Source organism: Lepidochelys kempii, chromosome 1 (assembly GCF_965140265.1).
Source record: "Lepidochelys kempii isolate rLepKem1 chromosome 1, rLepKem1.hap2, whole genome shotgun sequence".
Lineage (NCBI taxonomy): Eukaryota > Metazoa > Chordata > Testudines > Cheloniidae > Lepidochelys > Lepidochelys kempii.
In genome coordinates this window covers 307,484,004-307,501,240 of record NC_133256.1, presented here as the reverse complement: position 1 = coordinate 307,501,240, position 17,237 = coordinate 307,484,004, and positions in this window count along the sequence as shown.

Below are 17,237 nucleotides of genomic sequence, written 5' to 3'. Positions count from 1 at the left end.
GGCAGTGGGAGGCCAGCGCTGTGCCTCCTCGCCACTTCCCATTGCATACATAGTGCATGGCATTATTGGCCACAAGGCAAATGCAGGCTCATGTCACACGTTGTCTTTCCTTCTTAAAAACTTACACGAGCCAGAGGCAGCCACATCATTGCCAACTCTTATGGTCTTTACTGTTTTTTCTTAAAGCCCCAGTTCCTGGAGTCATGTTATTTGGTAAGAATCTCAGCTGTCATTTTTTTTATAATTTAAAAAAGCATAATTCTAGACCTTGTAGTTGCAGGCCAAAAAAAAAAAAAAAAGGTTGAAAATGTAACCTTGGTGTGTCTCAAAAGGCCCAAAAAACCAGATGGCAAATAAAAAATGTATTTTATTTTAAATGTCATGGTTTTTAAACCCAACTAGTGATATTTTAGAGCATGATTTCATTTCTGAATGCTTAGTGTTGGCAATAAAGCGCTAACCTCCACATGGGTCCACAATATATATGTAACAAATAAATAGACCAAGTGTTTTATGCACATAACTCCTTTTATTATCACATGAATGGACTAATATGAAACTGCGCCCGTCAACACTCAGATATAATATAAAATATGACATTGGCCCAACCCTAAGCCCACTGAAGTCAGTGAGAATCTTTCCATTGAATTCACTGAGTCCTAAGCATAGGAAACAATGGCCCTATCACAGAGGTAATTACACTTGTCGTTCAATTCCACTATAATCTTTCCTTCATCATTTACTACAAAAATGTCATTTTGGAATGAAGTTTTCATCTCAGTTCAAAAAAGACCGGATTTTGCTCTTCTATTATTATTACCACAGAATTTAGGAGCCCTAGTCATTTAACAGGGCCGCATTACACTAGGCACAAACAGAACAAAAAGATGATCTCTGCCCCAAACAACTTACAGTGTAAATAGTTCAAGTTTGCCGGGGGGTAGGGGAGTTGCAAGTGGGATTGGTTTCTTAGCAGCATCAGAATATGCTCAGGCTTTAGCTGATCGCCATATTTGGGGTCAGGAAGGAATTTTCCTCCAGGGCAGATTGGAAGAGGCCCTGGAGGTTTTTCGCCTTCCTCTGTAGCATGGGGCATGGGTCACTTGCTGGAGGATTCTCTGCTCCTTGAAGTCTTTAAACTACGATTTGAGGACTTCAGTAGCACAGATATAGGTGTGAGGTTTTTTGCAGGAGTGGTGGGTGAAATTCTGTGGCCTGCATTGTGCAGGACGTCAGACTAGATGATCATAATGGTCCCTTCTGACCTAAATATCTATGAATTGCCATACCAGCGCAAGACCAGTGGTCCACCCATACATTATCCTGTTTCTATCCAGTGACTTGTATCAAATGCATCAAAGGAAGGGGTAAGGATCTCTATACTGAAAATTTGACTGGAAACCCTTCAAAGCTGGATTTCAGTTACATGAAGATGTACATATACTTTTATCAATTTTAAAAAGCTAAAATATAGTTTAACTTTAAAACTTCAAAACGTGTTTCTGGTGTTTATTAGAGAATACTGTCTTTGCTAAGTTTGAACAAAAATGATACAGAACTAGGCTTGGCAGAATTTTTTTTTTTATCATTTCAATAGATATTTGTTTATTTTAAGCATTTTTTTATTTTTATTCACAATTCACAGTTACAGGAAATTATGAAGGGGTCCAACAATAAGGGATGTCAAACAATAATTATTTAATGGCAGATGAGATTCAAAAAGTTAAAGCTTTGTAACTTAAAATACAAACTGTTAACATCACAGGTCAAAATATACAAAGTAAATATCCTTAAATCATAACCTAATAAGTTCTCAAGCATCATTTTTCTTACATTGCCTATCTCTAAATTTCAATTATCATCAATGGATACATTTTTCCCTGGGCTTATTTGTGTATGGTAAAACTGATATTTATTGGGGTGGGGGGAGAACATTTACCAAGCCCATACATAAGAAGCTAAGCAATTTTTAAGAGTTCTATATCACCATGGGCCATAGAAGCTTCTCCACCCTGCGCTGACAATGAGCATTAACTCTTTCAGGAAGGACTGCAGATAGACCATCAGTCTCCATACTCATTCTGTCTTTAGCTAGTCTGTGAACAAGTAACAATTAGTGCCAGCTGTGATGGTGTTTTTTGTGGTGTGGATATTTTTCTGAGACCATCAACTAATTTCATATGGGTACATTAACATTTGTTAGATGGTAATTCGTTCAGTCACTATCAGCCAGAAGACTTAGAGATGAAAAGTACCGTACCCCAATCCTCTGAGCCATCCAGTCTTCCAAGTGCAATTTCTGGTATGTAGGGCTAGGAACAGAATACAGCCTTTGGGGATTGTCATGGGGCAATTTGAAGTTGTGTGTGAGGAAACCATTTCTACCTATTTTTTTTTGAGAGTAGGACTAAGATTCCAATCTCTCTTGTACCTCTGGATGCGTGGCTACCTACTCTCACATTGAAGTCAAAGGGCTCCACATGGGTAGAGGACTCTGTCCATTTAAAATCACAGGGGAAATCTGAAATGTTAGGGTCATTTTCTTTTAGATGTTGTTCACACGTGCTTTATAGTTTAGTGAAAGATATTATAAAGTCAAGTTTCATCTTGTTTTGCTCCTTAAAAAGAAGAATTAGAGCCATAGGACTGGAAGGGAGCTTGAGAGGTCATCCAGTCCAGTCTCCTGCACTCATGGCAGGACTAAGTATTATCTAGACCGTCCCTGACTGGTGTTTGTCTAACCTACTTTTAAAAATCTCCAATGATGAGATCCCACAACCTCCGTAGGCAATTTATTAGTGCTTAACCACCCTGACGTGTTAGGACATTTTTCCTAATGTCCAACTTAAACCGTCCTTGCTGTAATTTAAGCCCATTGCTTCTTGTCCTATCCTCAGAGGTTAAGAAGAACAATTTGTCTCCCTCCTCCTTGTAACACCTTTAATGTACTTGAAAACTATTATCTCCACTCTCAGTCTTCTCTTTTCCATAATCGACAAACCCAATTTTTTCAATCTTCCCTCATAGGTCATGTTTTTTAGACCTTTAATAATTTTTGTTGCTCTTCTCTGGACTTTCTCCAAATCTTCCCTGAAATGTGGCACCTAGAACTGGACACAATACTCTAGTTGAGGCCTAATCATCATGGAGTAGAGCGGAATAATTACTTCTCGTGTCTTAGCCCACAGGTAAGTCAAAAACATGGAGACATGAGAGAAGGGTCAGGAGCATGGGCTGTTATAGCAGGGATCAGGGAGAGACAAGACAGAACTGGGGGTGGGAGGCGGTGAAGGATCAAATCAGTGTCTTAGATGTCGGCATACTAATGTGAGAAGTATGGGAAATAAGCATGAAGAACTCAAAATGCTAGTAAATAAACACAACTATGACATAGCTGGCATCACAGAATGACTTGGTGAGATAATATGAATGACTGAAATATTGGTATAGAAGGGTACAGTTTGGAAGGACAGGCAGAAAAAAAAGGGAGGAGGTGTTGCCATATATATTAAAAATTTGTACACTTGAACTGAGGTTGAGATGGAAATAGGAGACAGACAATGAAAGTCTCTGGGTAAGGATAAAAGGGGTAAAAACAAGGGTGATGTCATGGTAGGGGTCTACTACAGACCACCTAACCAGGAAGAAGAGGTGGATGAGGCTTTTTTAAAGCAACTAACAAAATCATCCAAAGCACAGGACTTGGTGCTGATGGGGGACTTCCACTAGCCAGACATCTGTTGGGAAAATAACACAGCAGGGAACAGATTATCCACAAGTTCTTGGAACAAAACGAGATCTAACTAGCTCGAGACAAAGGGTAACAAGAAAACGTTCTGCAAATACATCAGAAGCAAGAGGAAGACCAAGGACAGGGTAGGCCTGTTACTCAATGAGGGGGGAAACGCAACAACAAGAAAATGTGGAAATGCCCTAGGTGCTTAATGACCTTTGTTTCGGTTTTCACCAAGCAGGTTGGTGGTGATTGGATGTCCAACATAGAGAATGCCAGTGAACATGAGGTAGGATCAGAGACTAAAATAGGGACAGAACTGGTTAAAAATTACTTAGACAAGTTAGATGTCTTCAAGTCACCAGGGTCTGATGAAATGCATCCTGGAATACTGAAGGAGCTGTCTGAGGAGATATCTGAGCCATTAGTGAATATCTTTGAAAAGCCATGGAAGACGGGAGAGATTTCAGAAGACTTGAAAAGGGAAAATATAGTGCCAATCTATAAAAACAGAAATAAGGACAACCTGGGAAATTACAGACCAGTCAGCTTAACTTCTGTACTAGGCAAGATAATGGAACACATAATAAAGCAATCAATTTGCAAACCCCTAGAAGATAATAAGGTGATAAGTAAGAGTCAGCATGGATTTCTCAAGAACAAATCGTGTCAAATCAACCTGATAGCTTTCTTTGACAGGGTAACAAGCCTTGTGGATGGGGGAAGGGCTTGTGATAAGGGATGGCAGTCAGAGGTTTAGGGATAGGGGAATGAGATGTTGTGATTTGGGAACAGGTGATCTGAGTGGATAATGTTATTTTTAAGGAACCAGTCAGTTTAGGTCAAATTCTCTACTCTCTCCTTAAATACATTCAACAATATGGTTGAAAGATTGTAGCCAGAAGTGGAAAATAATAGATTACAGACTACAGTAAGTAGTTCTGCAATTTCACATTTGAGTTCCTTCAGAACTCTTGGGTGAATACCATCTGGTCCTGGTGACTTATTACTGTTTAGTTTATCAATTTGTTCCAAACCCTCCTCTAATGACACCTGAATCTGCAACAGTTCCTCAGATTTGTCACCAAAAAAGAATGGCTCAGGTTTGGGAATCTCCTTCATATCCTCAGCCTTGAAGACCGATGCAAAGAATTGGTTTAGTTTCTTCACAGTGGCCTTATCATCCTTGAGTGCTCCTTTAGCATCTTGATTGTCCAGTGGCCCCACTCGTTGTTTAGCAGGCTTCCTGCTTCTGACGTACTTAAAAATTTTTTTGCTATTACTTTTTCAGTCTTTGGTTCGCTGTTCTTCAAATTCTTTTTTGGCCTTCCTAATTGTATGTATTTTTATACTTCATTTGCCAGAGTTTATGCTCCTTTCTATTTTCCTCACTAGGATTTATCTTCCACTTTTTAAAGGATGCCTTTTTGCCTCTCACTGCTTCTTTTAGTTTGTTGTTTAGCCATGGTGGCTCTTTTTTGGTTCTCTTACTATGTTTTTTAATTTGGGGTATACATTTAATTTGAGCCTCTACTATGGTGTCTTTAAAAAGTTTCTATGCAGCTTGCAAGGATTTCACTTTTGGCACTGTACCTTTTAATTTCTGTTTAACTAACTTCCTCATTTTTGTGCAGTCCCCCTTTCTTAAATTAAATGCTACAGTGCTGGGCTGCTGTGGTGTTTTCCCCACCACAGGCATGTTAAATTTAATTATATTATGGTCACTATTATCAAGCGGTCCAGCTATATTCACCTTTTGGAGCAGATCCTGTGCTCCACTTAGGACTAAATCTCTCCTCTTATGAGTTCCAGGACTAGGTGCTCCAAGAAGCAGTCATTTAGGGTGTCAAGAAACTTTGGGCTTGTCTACACTGGCAATTAACAGTGCTGTAACTTTCTTGCTCAGAGATGTGAAAAAACACTGCAGGAGGGCCATGGGCTCTGGCAAGATGCAGCCCTCATGTGACAGCGCAAAGCCTGCCTTGAGCCACTGCCGCAGCATCTGCTGCGTACGAAGTTTGGTGTGTGTCAGCAATGGGGAAGGATTCTGGGGGTCTGCAGGCGGGGGTGGTGGCTGTGTCCCCTCGATACACTGTGGTCAGCAGCACTGTCTGAGGACCGCCTTCAGTGGCGCATAGGGGCACCAGTTTAATAATACTGTGTAGGGCTCCATAAATCTTAAGGACAGCCCTGGCCCTATTAAAGGTATGGGTATATCAAGGATTTATCAAGTGGCATTATGATATATTCTGTTTTATTATCTATCCCTTTCCTAATGCATCCTAACATGGCTATCTGCTCAATGTGCAGCAACAGTCAAAAAAAGCTGTTTTCAGAGCACTATCCTTGACTCTAAGATCTCTTTCTTGAGTGATAACAGCTATTTTAGGCCCCATCATTTTGTATGTATAGTTGGGATTATTTTTTTCCAATGTGCATTACTTTACACTTAACACTGAATTTCATCTGCCATTTTGTTACCCAGTCACCCAGTTTACTGAGATCCCTCTGCAGTCAGTTTTAGACTTATCTTGAGTGATTTTGTTTCATCTATGAGTTTTGCCACCTCATTGTTTACCCTCCTTTTCTAGATCATTTAATATGTTGAACAGTACAGGTCTTAGTGTGGATCCTTGGAGGACCCCACTACTTACCTCTTTTCATTATGAAAACTTACTTATTTCTACCCTTTGTTTCCTATCTATGGGAGGACCTTCCCTCTTACCCCATCACCGCTTACTTTGCTTAAGAGCCTTTGGTGTGAGACCTTAACAAAGGCTTTCTGAAAGTCCAAGTACACTATAACAAGTAGATCACCCTTGTCTATATGTTTGTTGGCACCCTCAAAGAAATCTAGTAGATTGGAGAGGCATGATTTCTCTTTACAAGCTGCGCTGACTCTTTTCCAATATATTGTGTGTGTGATATTATATATATATATATATATATATATTTTAACCACTATAGTTGCAACCAGTTTGCATGGTACTGAAGTAGAATGGACAGTGGTATTAGAGGCACAGATGAGCCAAGCATAGGCCCACTCGTTTCAGGTGGGTTTGTACTTAGCATGGCTCAGCTGTGCGTCGCTGCTCTCACCTAGCTTATTGCAGCTACCCTGCTGTTCATGCACAATGAAAGTTCATAGCGCAGACATGGCCTAAAACTGACCTTTTTAAAAAGGAGATTAGTTAAGAAAAAAAAAAAGAAAAATTTAAAAGATGAATTAATTCCTGTTGTGTAGAGAACTAACTATGTGGATTAATCTGGCTTTTGTAGCATCGCAATTCCCTGCAATCATGGAAACATGGACTAGTGACAGTTTATTAGGGTCCAAACAAACTTCAAAGACAACTGAACTCCAACTGTGAAATGTTGATGAACTTGAGCGAAATGGGAATTGAGTTTCTGAACAGCACTGCACTTTTCTCAAAACTGTGAGAGAGCAATCAAACTTTTTAGCATGGAAGATGGAAGGAAGCCCATAGGAGTTGCTGTTTCCTACCAATAATTTAAAGTGCAAAATTACTGATGTTGATGGCATTTGTCCTACGAAAATTCTACATAATTAATATATTTTCACCTGTAATAGTGTTAGAATATTACAAGAGGTTATTATTGGTCTACCTATTATTATAAAGAAAACTTCACGAGTAACTTTTCGGCTAGTAGAGTCAAAACTGATGGGAACAAAGCACTAATTTATTTTCCAATAAACCTACCTCAGGTAGCATTAGGTATTTTTAGGAATGTTTACACCATCAACTTAAAAAAAAATCACTTCTACCAAAATCTCCCAGCTCTTCTATTCCCTTCTCTCCTCAAGATCTCCATCTTGCACCATTCCAATTCTTCTGTCCTTTTGTAGCTCTCTCCACCTTCTCCCCACACCCCAGCTTTTCTTTCCCTATATTCTGTATTCCAGATCTTCTCTCCAGTTTGTCTTCCTCTCCAGCCCCCTTCTGGATCCATTCTCTGCCTCCAGCTCCTCTCTTCCTATTTTCCCCTTCACCTTCTTTCTCTTCTCGTTCTCCCCTTTTCAAAGTCCCATTTTGTACAGTTTCTCTCCCCTTTGATTTCCTCTTCTCCCTTCTTGCGTGATCACCATTGGCCTGAGGCCAGGGTGTGAGAATCACTGCTGCTGTGCTCAGACCTCTCATTGAGAACTGCCCCCTAATCTGCTCCCCATTTCACATAGAGATATGTGGGCAACATCAGGTACAGCCTTTTTGTTCTGGGTTTGTACAGTGCCTAGTACGATGGGGTCCTGGTCCATGACTGGAGCTGCTAACTTCTACAATAATAGAGATGATAAATAAGCAAACATAGTCTACAACGGCTGGCAACCCTGTCTCAGGAGTGCTTTTAAAAGGCACACAGATAGCTGAGCTGCAGTGCGAGAGTGGGGCAGTGAGCAAGTGAACCTGTAGGCAAGTGAAAAGCTGAGAAGCTCTTAAAATACCAGCAGGTATTTTCTGGCAACATTCAGAATATTCTACCACTGCTCTACTCTAAGAATTCTGTCAGATAAGACAGGGTCTATCACAGCCCTACAGAGCACTGAATCTCAGCTCCAATGAGCATTTTCTGCTGATGGCAGAATTCCCCCTAGTTTCCTGGGAGTTCTACCTGAATAAGAACCTCCGAATCAGGCCCACAATTTCTCACACTCTTTCCCTTGATTTATTTGATTCTCCCCCACTTTCTGGTCCCTCCTATCTATCTCCTACCCAGGGGCCTTACCGTTGCTGCTGACACTCCACTCTTCCAGTTACAGTTTCCCTCTTTCTCTGGCCATCCAGCTGCCATTCTCCCTTGCTATGGATCCTTCCATTTCCAACACTCCATCCCTTTGTCTTGTGTACAGACATCACCCAAAGCCTCCGAGAGGAAATCACTGTACCTCACTACAGGGCTATTAGAAGACAAACATTTAAAAAAAAAAACCTGATTATCTTGAGACAGCATGCAAGGGTTATAACATGATCATACTTGGGGGGAAGGGGGGGGTCCATTTTGTGTAATGAAAAATCCCCTCCAAAGCCAGACCTTACAAAAAGAAAGGGGAGAATATCAAATAAATAATGTTGCCCTTGTCCTGTGCTGTGATCTGCAGAAAGTTCATACCTCTGTGAAATGCAGAATTGGGCCATTAGTATGGTGGCTATGTAGTAATCTGCTTCAAAAATTCACTCCCTTTTCTGAATATTACAAATTATGCATATCCTTTATTTCACATTGCTATTTCTGGAAATGAATACATAGCTTCAGATAATTTAACAGTCAACGGGAAAATGGAACTGCCGTTTATCTTTAAGTTCAACTTTGTGTACCGACTCAGGCAATTACATCTTCATCTGTTAGTTAATTTCATCTGCCACTGGCTCGGTTGAATCTCCTTGCAGATTTCAGCTATTTCCTGCAAGTCTGCAGGATATGACTGGTCACTGTTTATGTTAACCATTAAGGGTTTTTTTTTTAAAATGGTTGTTCAAGCAGCATGACAGTTTGGAAACTGTTTAAAATTACCTTGTCAGCATGGGGGCCCAGTATAATACAGGTCACTTTTTCAGCAAGGTGGGTACAGACATGTGGAAAGCTTCAGAAGTGAAAATGATTCTTATCTGAGTTACCAGACTTCATATTCATACCTATTTACATGGGACCAGCTCATCCACTTAATTTCTGTAAGTGAAGGGGACTCAGAAGTGGTAGCTCTCTCCCAGAAGGGCACAGTAGAAGCAAAGTGCTTCCTTGATGTTGTCACCTTTCTTCCCCCCTAGCTCCTTACAGGGACCTGGTTCTGTAGATGAGGAACAAAAAGAGGTGCTGAGGCTACTCTCAGTGGTGTGGTAGTTCCCCACCCAACACACACACCCTGCTCTGCCTCCAAACTTAATCCAGAGAAAACAAAAGTGATAGCACAAAAAAGGGAAACACTGAGGAGCTTGTGAAGTTGCTGACAGTGATTGAAGGCACACAGCTGCACATACAAGATGATGGCAGCCTTGGGGTCATGCTGGAGTATTCACAACTCCAGGACACACACTATAAGAGATGTGAGAACTGCACAGAGATCACCTCATCACAAGGATGGCAAAGCTAGAGAAGTCATGGTTCGGACTCAGAGATTGTACTGGAAGAGAGATCTCATCGGCAGAACCTAAACACTAGAACTTCTAACTGGGATACATGAGACTGAGACTCAACTTGACCACATTTTGATGTAAGACCCACCTTTTTTGCTAAGGTCTTCAAAAACATGATGGGTCTGCATCTGAAAATGCAGAATTTGGCCCATAACACCTTATTGCTGGAATAACTGCACAAGCTAAAAAGGAAAGTGCTTGACTTACAGATACCAGGTTGAGTTGGCTGTGCTGTCAGATAGCAACAAGTTTAAAAACTTGCAGAATGAACAAATTTGTAGGAAGCAATAAAGAAGGAAACTAACAAGGCCATTTTTAGTCACTTTTCAGACCATAACTATTATTAATTATTTGTATTACAGAATCATTTCAAGGTGTTAGGTTGTCAAGGTTCCTTCCCCACTCTGAACTCTAGGGTACAGATGTGGGGACCTGCATGAAAACCTCCTAAGCTTACTTTTACCAGCTTAGGTTAAAACTTCCCCAAGGTACACATTAATTTTACCCTTTGCCCTTGGATTTCCACTGCCACCACCAAACTTTATCTGGGTTTACTGGGAAACGTAGTTTGGACACGTCTTTCCCCCCAAAATCCTCCCAACCCTTGCACCCCACTTCCTGGGGAAGGTTTGGTAAAAATCCTCACCAATTTGCATAGGTGACCACAGACCCAAACCCTTGGATCTTAGAACAATGAAAAAGCATTCAGTTTTCTTACAAGAAGACTTTTAATAGAAGTAAAGGAATCACCTCTGTAAAATCAGGATGGTAGATACCTTACAGGGTAATTAGATTCAAAACATAGAGACTCCCTCTAGGCAAAACCTTAAGTTACAAAAGACACACAGACAGGAATAGTCATTCTATTCAGCATGGTTCTTTTCTCAGCCATTTAAAGAAATCATAATCTAACACATACCTAGCTAGATTACTTACTAAAAGTTCTAAGACTCCATTCCTGTTCTGTCCCCGGCAAAAGCAGCATACAGACAGACGCAGACCCTTTGTTTTTCTCCCTCCTCCCAGCTTTTGAAAGTATCTTGTCTCCTCATTGGTCATTTTGGTCAGGTGCCAGTGAGGTTACCTTTAGTTTCTTAACCCTTTACAGGTGGAGGATTTTTCCTCTGGCCAGGAGTGATTTTAAAGGGGTTTACCCTTCCCTTTATATTTATGACATAGGTGTTGGACAAAACATAGAGTTAAAGGTTAATGGTGGAGTTGATGTTTAACTTGTTCTTCTTTTCCAGGGTGTTGGGTTGGTGCAACCTGCAACAGCTTCAGTTGATTTGGGGCTTGCCTATGTCAGGGATTATACTGTCATGGGTTGCCCCTCCTTTCTGGGGTGCCACATAATGTACTGGGGTCCCCCTCAGCCTGCCTGTTCCACCAGCCTAGACTCCCTCTCCCTGTTCTATTGTGCCAGACTCTCAAGCCTTCCTTAGCACACACAGGTAGGGCCACACCCAGCTGCAGAAGGACACACTGACACAGAGATCAGCTCTGTGTGGGAAGACTCTGCTAGAGGATTGCCCAGCACTCAAGTGCAAATACCCTTTGGAGTGTGAGCCCAAAATTATATTGTTTTGTGCTGTATATAGATCTATACAGCATACGGTCATGAAAATCACTCCCTCCCTCAATGTGGAGGAATATATGCACAGCGTTTTGCACCCCACCCCAGTTATGAATTACACATACTGGTTATTGAATAAACAAAAACAATTTTTATTAACTACAAAAGGTAGATTTTAAGTGATAAGGGATAGCAAACAGAACAAAACAGATTACTGAGAAAACAAAAACCACACAACCTAAACTTAATACACTACATTCACTGGTTAATAGTAGCAAATTTTCACCCTAAATGTTGTTTTATGCAGGTTGCAGAGTTTAATAATAAACTGCACTGCTTGCATCTTAAATCTCCATGTATTCCTTTCACAGGCTAGACCTTCCTCGCCTGGGCTCAGCCCCTGCCTCACCACCCCCAGTTTAGTTCCTTTGTTTCTTAGGTGTTTTCAGCAGCCCTCCTTCTTGGGCGGTGAAGCAGTAGAGAAGAATCAAGATTAACAGTCCCCAGCCTTAAATAGGATTTGCATATGTCAAGAATCCTTTGTTTCCCATTTTGACCCCCACCCCCTCCTAGGGGAAAAATACCAGCAGTCCAAGATGGTGTCCGGTACCAGGTGACATGATCACATGACCCTGTAGTGTCAAAGCAGCATCTCAGGAAGCTTCTCAGGAAGATGGGAGATTAGGATCTTCAAAGTCTTATTGTCCTTCCTAATTGCACATCCAGGCTGTTCGGACAGTCTGATGGGCGTTCCCCAGGTGAAAACACAGTTGTAATGGTTACATAGTCAATATTCCTCACTTCAGATACAGAAATGATACATGCATACAAACTGGATAATCACATTCAGTAAATCATAATCTTTCCAAGGATACCTCACATGACCAATCTTGCATAAAATGCATCTTAATTATGCCATATTCATATCAGAAGCATATCTCTATGAAGAATATGGGGCATAGTGTCATATATGCATCAATATATGTCATAATGATGCAGGAATCTACACTGGGTTTGCACCACTGCAAAAATCCCAGATGTAATCAAGTCCCAAGTAATCATCTGAAACTGTACTACCAAAGCATAATAGAAAATCAGGCCCATGCCTTTATCTGCAGTATTTAAGAGGAAAGAATAAAGAAATTTTGTTTCAAGTCCAGTGCAATAGTATTAGAAGCATCATCTTGAATGTGACTGGTCCATAGCTCAGATCAGTCCCACAGTCCATTCTTATCAAATGGATTATTTAAATCTTTAGTTAAAAAGTGTTTTGGTTTTATTGCCTATTGGAAATCTGCTAAGTAAAACTTCCCTTTTGCTTCATTGATGCAGTAGTTGCCTGGTATTTAAGCAGAGTATGAAGTGGGAGTTGTGTTGTCACACTGGAGAGTTGTCACACTGGAGTAAAGTTGAGTGGAAGTCATCCCTATAAATAGATTTCTTATGTGGAAAGAGGTAGCAACAGTTCAAGCATGGCCTTTCATGTGGGAGACATTCAAAAGACTTCAAACTTCTGGAATGTTATCAAGTTCTATAGACTACTTTTGTCCACCCATTTTTCCCCCACACATGGCTGGTTATAGGCCTGTCTTGTTTTTTCTGTTATTCAGGGATTTGTCCTTTAAATTTGCCCATGATATAGAGGTTCTGCAAGGATTAGTTGATTAATGAAGCAGTTTTTTTCCAGTACAATCACACAATACATTAAGGTACCACTTACAAATTAACAGAATTTTACATAAATGATTAATCAATGTTTAGTTAGGGGTTTGATTGCTGCACTTTAAGCTAGGACCAACCTCGCCCTGAGGTTCTGGGTTACCAGTGGGAAGCTCTTCTGACCCAGTTTTAACCAGCACTATGCTCAGAAACAGTAGGCAAGCCTTCTTAATTGGAAGGCTGACTTCTTATTGGTTCCTGTTACATCCTGGCTTTTCAAGGCCTCTGGAGGACTAAATCTTGCTGGTAGCCTGTCCTGAGAGGGCTCTCTTTCATCAGGGTGTTAGGGCACCAATGCCAACCAGCCAAGATGGCCTGGCAGACTCTGCCATAGCGAAGTCTGGTTTATGGCTGTCACTGCATATCCTCTGGAAAGAGAACACTAGCATGGTGCTCAGGAAATTTTCATTTCAATAAAGAAAACATTTTAAGCTTTTTTCCAATTTATCTTGAAAGCCATTTTAAGGTCTTGAAAGAGCAACTCACCTACCCCTAAATTCTTTGTATTCTGTAGAATCCTGAATCTTGTGCTCTCAGCTAACAACATTTTGTTGATATTTTATAACAGCGAAGTGGCAACTAAAGTAATAACAAATAGGAAGTAGTTTAAAAAACCCCCAAACCAAATTCCTTAATATTTTCTAACCTGAATATCAACATTTTCCTAATCGGGTATTTTGAGCCATTCCTTCACTCCTAAACCTGAGTTAAAATACAAGCATGGAAAACTAATGCTTGTTTAAAAAGAGAATTTATGTCCTGGAACAAGACAACCTTTGAATAGTATCTTAGCAGGTCTGTTCCATAATAAACAGGATTAACACAGGTAGTTCTGCCAAAAGAATATGATAATTAATGATTCTAAATAGTATAGATCTGCAGAATGTAATGGATCTCATACTCTTGGCATGAGCTCTGTAAGCTGTCACTATTGGCTAGTGCTAACATTACAACAGATAATTTAAAAAAAAATTATAGTATCTTATAATTGGCTTTATTTTCTAAATTCACACATTTGTGTTCCCTACTAAGTACATGTAGAAGCTCAGCGCAGTGTTAATTGTTTGTAATGCCATCTAGTGGCTACATAGTCAATTACATCTTTTGCTTAGATAAAATAATCTCTTGAGTGCCAGATTCTGCCAACATTTCTCATGGTGCCAGTTTACTCTGTGAGTAAACCAATTGAAGAAGAACCTGGTTCCAAGTAGGGCCTGTCCTAAAGGGATATGTATGAGAAGTGTCTCCATGCCCATACCCTTTGCTTCTGAAGAGAGTGGTTTGACAACTTCCCAGTCTGCCCTCTGCACTGGCCCTCAAAGAGAGTCATCCGAGAGCTGTGGGGCCCGTAGGTTGGGATGGTTTGGGCAGGACTGGAAGGGGGGAAAAGGAGTGAGCATCTTTCCACTACACCTTATGGGAAATCTTTAAGAAAGAAACCTGCACTAAAAGTGTGTTAAACATTTCCAGTTTGGGGCAGTTGCCAGCAGAGGAAACCATGGCAGCATGAGGACTCCAGAAATGGTGCATAAGTACAGGACCTTGATTCAGACAACCTGGCCAGTTTATTCTTCAGGAGCCATACAGCTGTTTCAGGGGTACACAGGTTCTGGGGGGCAGAACCCCCCCCACATTTGTGCCCTAGGGAGAACCCTTCCTTCTCTCAAGGATTTGGGGAAACTCCATGGACATTCCTTCCTCTCACAACACCCCCTTTCCCAAGGGTTATTCTATGTGGAGGGTGTAGGATGGGGAGCAGAACCACCACTTGAGGACAATGACTAACGTTGTCCACAATGGCAGAGTTTCAAACCCTTTCCTCAGGGATTTCTTTTATTGATTCACAAACAGAGGATTCCAGAGAAGAATAAGCCACTCAGAACAGTGGGTTCCAGTTATCTAAGACATTTCCAGTTTCCTAGTAATCTGGGAGGGAAAAGAAAACACTCTTCTGTCTAAGTAGCCATTGTCTCTCTACCTTTATTTCCTCACTTCCATTCACCCATGTGACAGAGAGGGGTCTGGGTTAGCCCCTTATGCCCTGGGCATTTGGAGCACCTTCTACCTTGTCACAGGGGGTTACTTCCCCTGGAAGCAGGGCTGGCCTGGGTCCTTATTGGTCCCTGCACTTCTGTAGGCCTCCTGCACCAAACACTACCCCTCCAGCCATAGCTATGGCAACGAAGGAGTTCTCCAACTGCCCTCCTCCACTCTTTGGCTCCATTCCATATACAGTAGACCCTCAGAGTTACAGACATCTCAGGAATGGAGGTTGTTTGTAACCCTGAAATGTTCATAACTCTGAACAAGACGTTATGGGATGCTCCTCAGGGCAGACTGCTCAGAGTGGGGCTCACAGCTGTGCATGTGAACTCAGTGTCATCACCTCCTACCTGTAAGTGGCTGCCTGACCAGTGGGGGTGGGGACAGGCAGCTGGTTCTAGCCCCCTGGCTGCAAGGGTGATGAGGGAGGCATCCTGGGGCACTGCGGTGTCAGTGGGCACATGGTGCAGGCTGTGTCCCTTTAAAACTGAGCTGCTCCTCCAGGGCGCAGTGTGCAGGCAGCAGCTCTGGCTCCAGCAGCTCATATTCCAGGCCAGGTTCCAGCAGCAGCTCCCACCCCAGTGCCAGTGGCTTCCTTGCAGCATCAACAACTGGACAGGGGAAGCTTCTTTTCCAAGCTCGGACTGAACTTGCAAGCTTGTCCCCTCCCAGTTGGGGGGGAGGAATATCGCCTGTGACTTACAGGAAAGCAGCGCAGACCCCAGCACTACTCCTGCTCAGGGCTTACAGCTGTGCCTGGGAACCTCAGCATCTTCACCTCCTACCTGTAGGTGACTGCCCTGCGTGTGACAAGTAGGGGTGCTGGTGGGGACAGGCAGCCCAGATGTGCCAACTTTTAAGATGCACTATAGGCAAAGTACAGTACTTGTTGGTTTGTTTGTCTCCACTGCTGCCTGATTGTTTACTTTCAGTTCCACATGGTGTCTAGCTGATCCATCAGTCCATAACTCTGGTGTTCCTATCTTTGAGATTCTGCTGTAGATAGCTCACCAAAAGCTGCAGATGTTCATAAGAAGGGACACAATATTTCATATTTCAAAGAATTTATTTCTCCAAACCTCTTGGTACAGCACAGAATTATAGCAAATATATGTGTAACAGCATGGCACACACCTCTCACAAGCACCCCTTCTGGTCAGGTGTGTCTGCAGTCTTTAGGCAGTCCTGCCTGATATCAGGCCATACCCTGACGGCTCCCTCCTTGGAGGCAATGGTTTCACCCTCTCAGGCCCTTCTAGAGGGTTTACCACTGTCCAATTGTAGGCCACTTCCCCAGTGGCCTATGCAAGAACCCAGCCCAGGGATCCTAAGAATAGCAGCCACATACCACAATGTCCCTTTAGCAAAACTGCTTTCAGTTCCCTGGGGCACTTCCCCATGACCTCAGCCTTCACCAAAGTTTCACCCTTACCTCAAGGCTCTTCTGTGTTCAGGCCCAGCAACCAACCAGCAGTTCTTCTTTGCTCCCCACAATCCCTGTCAGCACTGAGCTGTCCATGGTACTACAGTTCTCTTTGGCCAGCCAGGAGCACTGACTTTACTCCTCTGGCTCCAGCAAGAAACTGACTGTGGACTGCACTGCAGCTCCTTTTATACTACCCCTTGCAGCCTCCCTGATTGGCTGATTTCTGGACAGTCTTCTAGGCCACTTGGAGGACTTAGCTCCACTGTTCCTTTCCTGAAATGGGTGTGGCAGAACTCTGAGGTCTCCAGCAGGGGCCCTCTGGGCCGAGTTCACTCCATCACTATATGTGAGAGATATCAGATGGAAAAAAACTGCTTTGTGACATTCTTTGTGGTACTGCACTAAAATCCACCATCCCAGCTTGTGATGCAGTCTATCTTCCCCAGACATTTGAATGGGAAATTCCATTTGACTTGTGACTTATGGTGCTGGAATTGCTCAGTGACCTTACGTTTTGTTGGACAGATGTAGCTGCCTTCTTTATTTACTGATGCTGGCTCGTAAATGTATCCTAATAGTTTGGACAACAGAGGC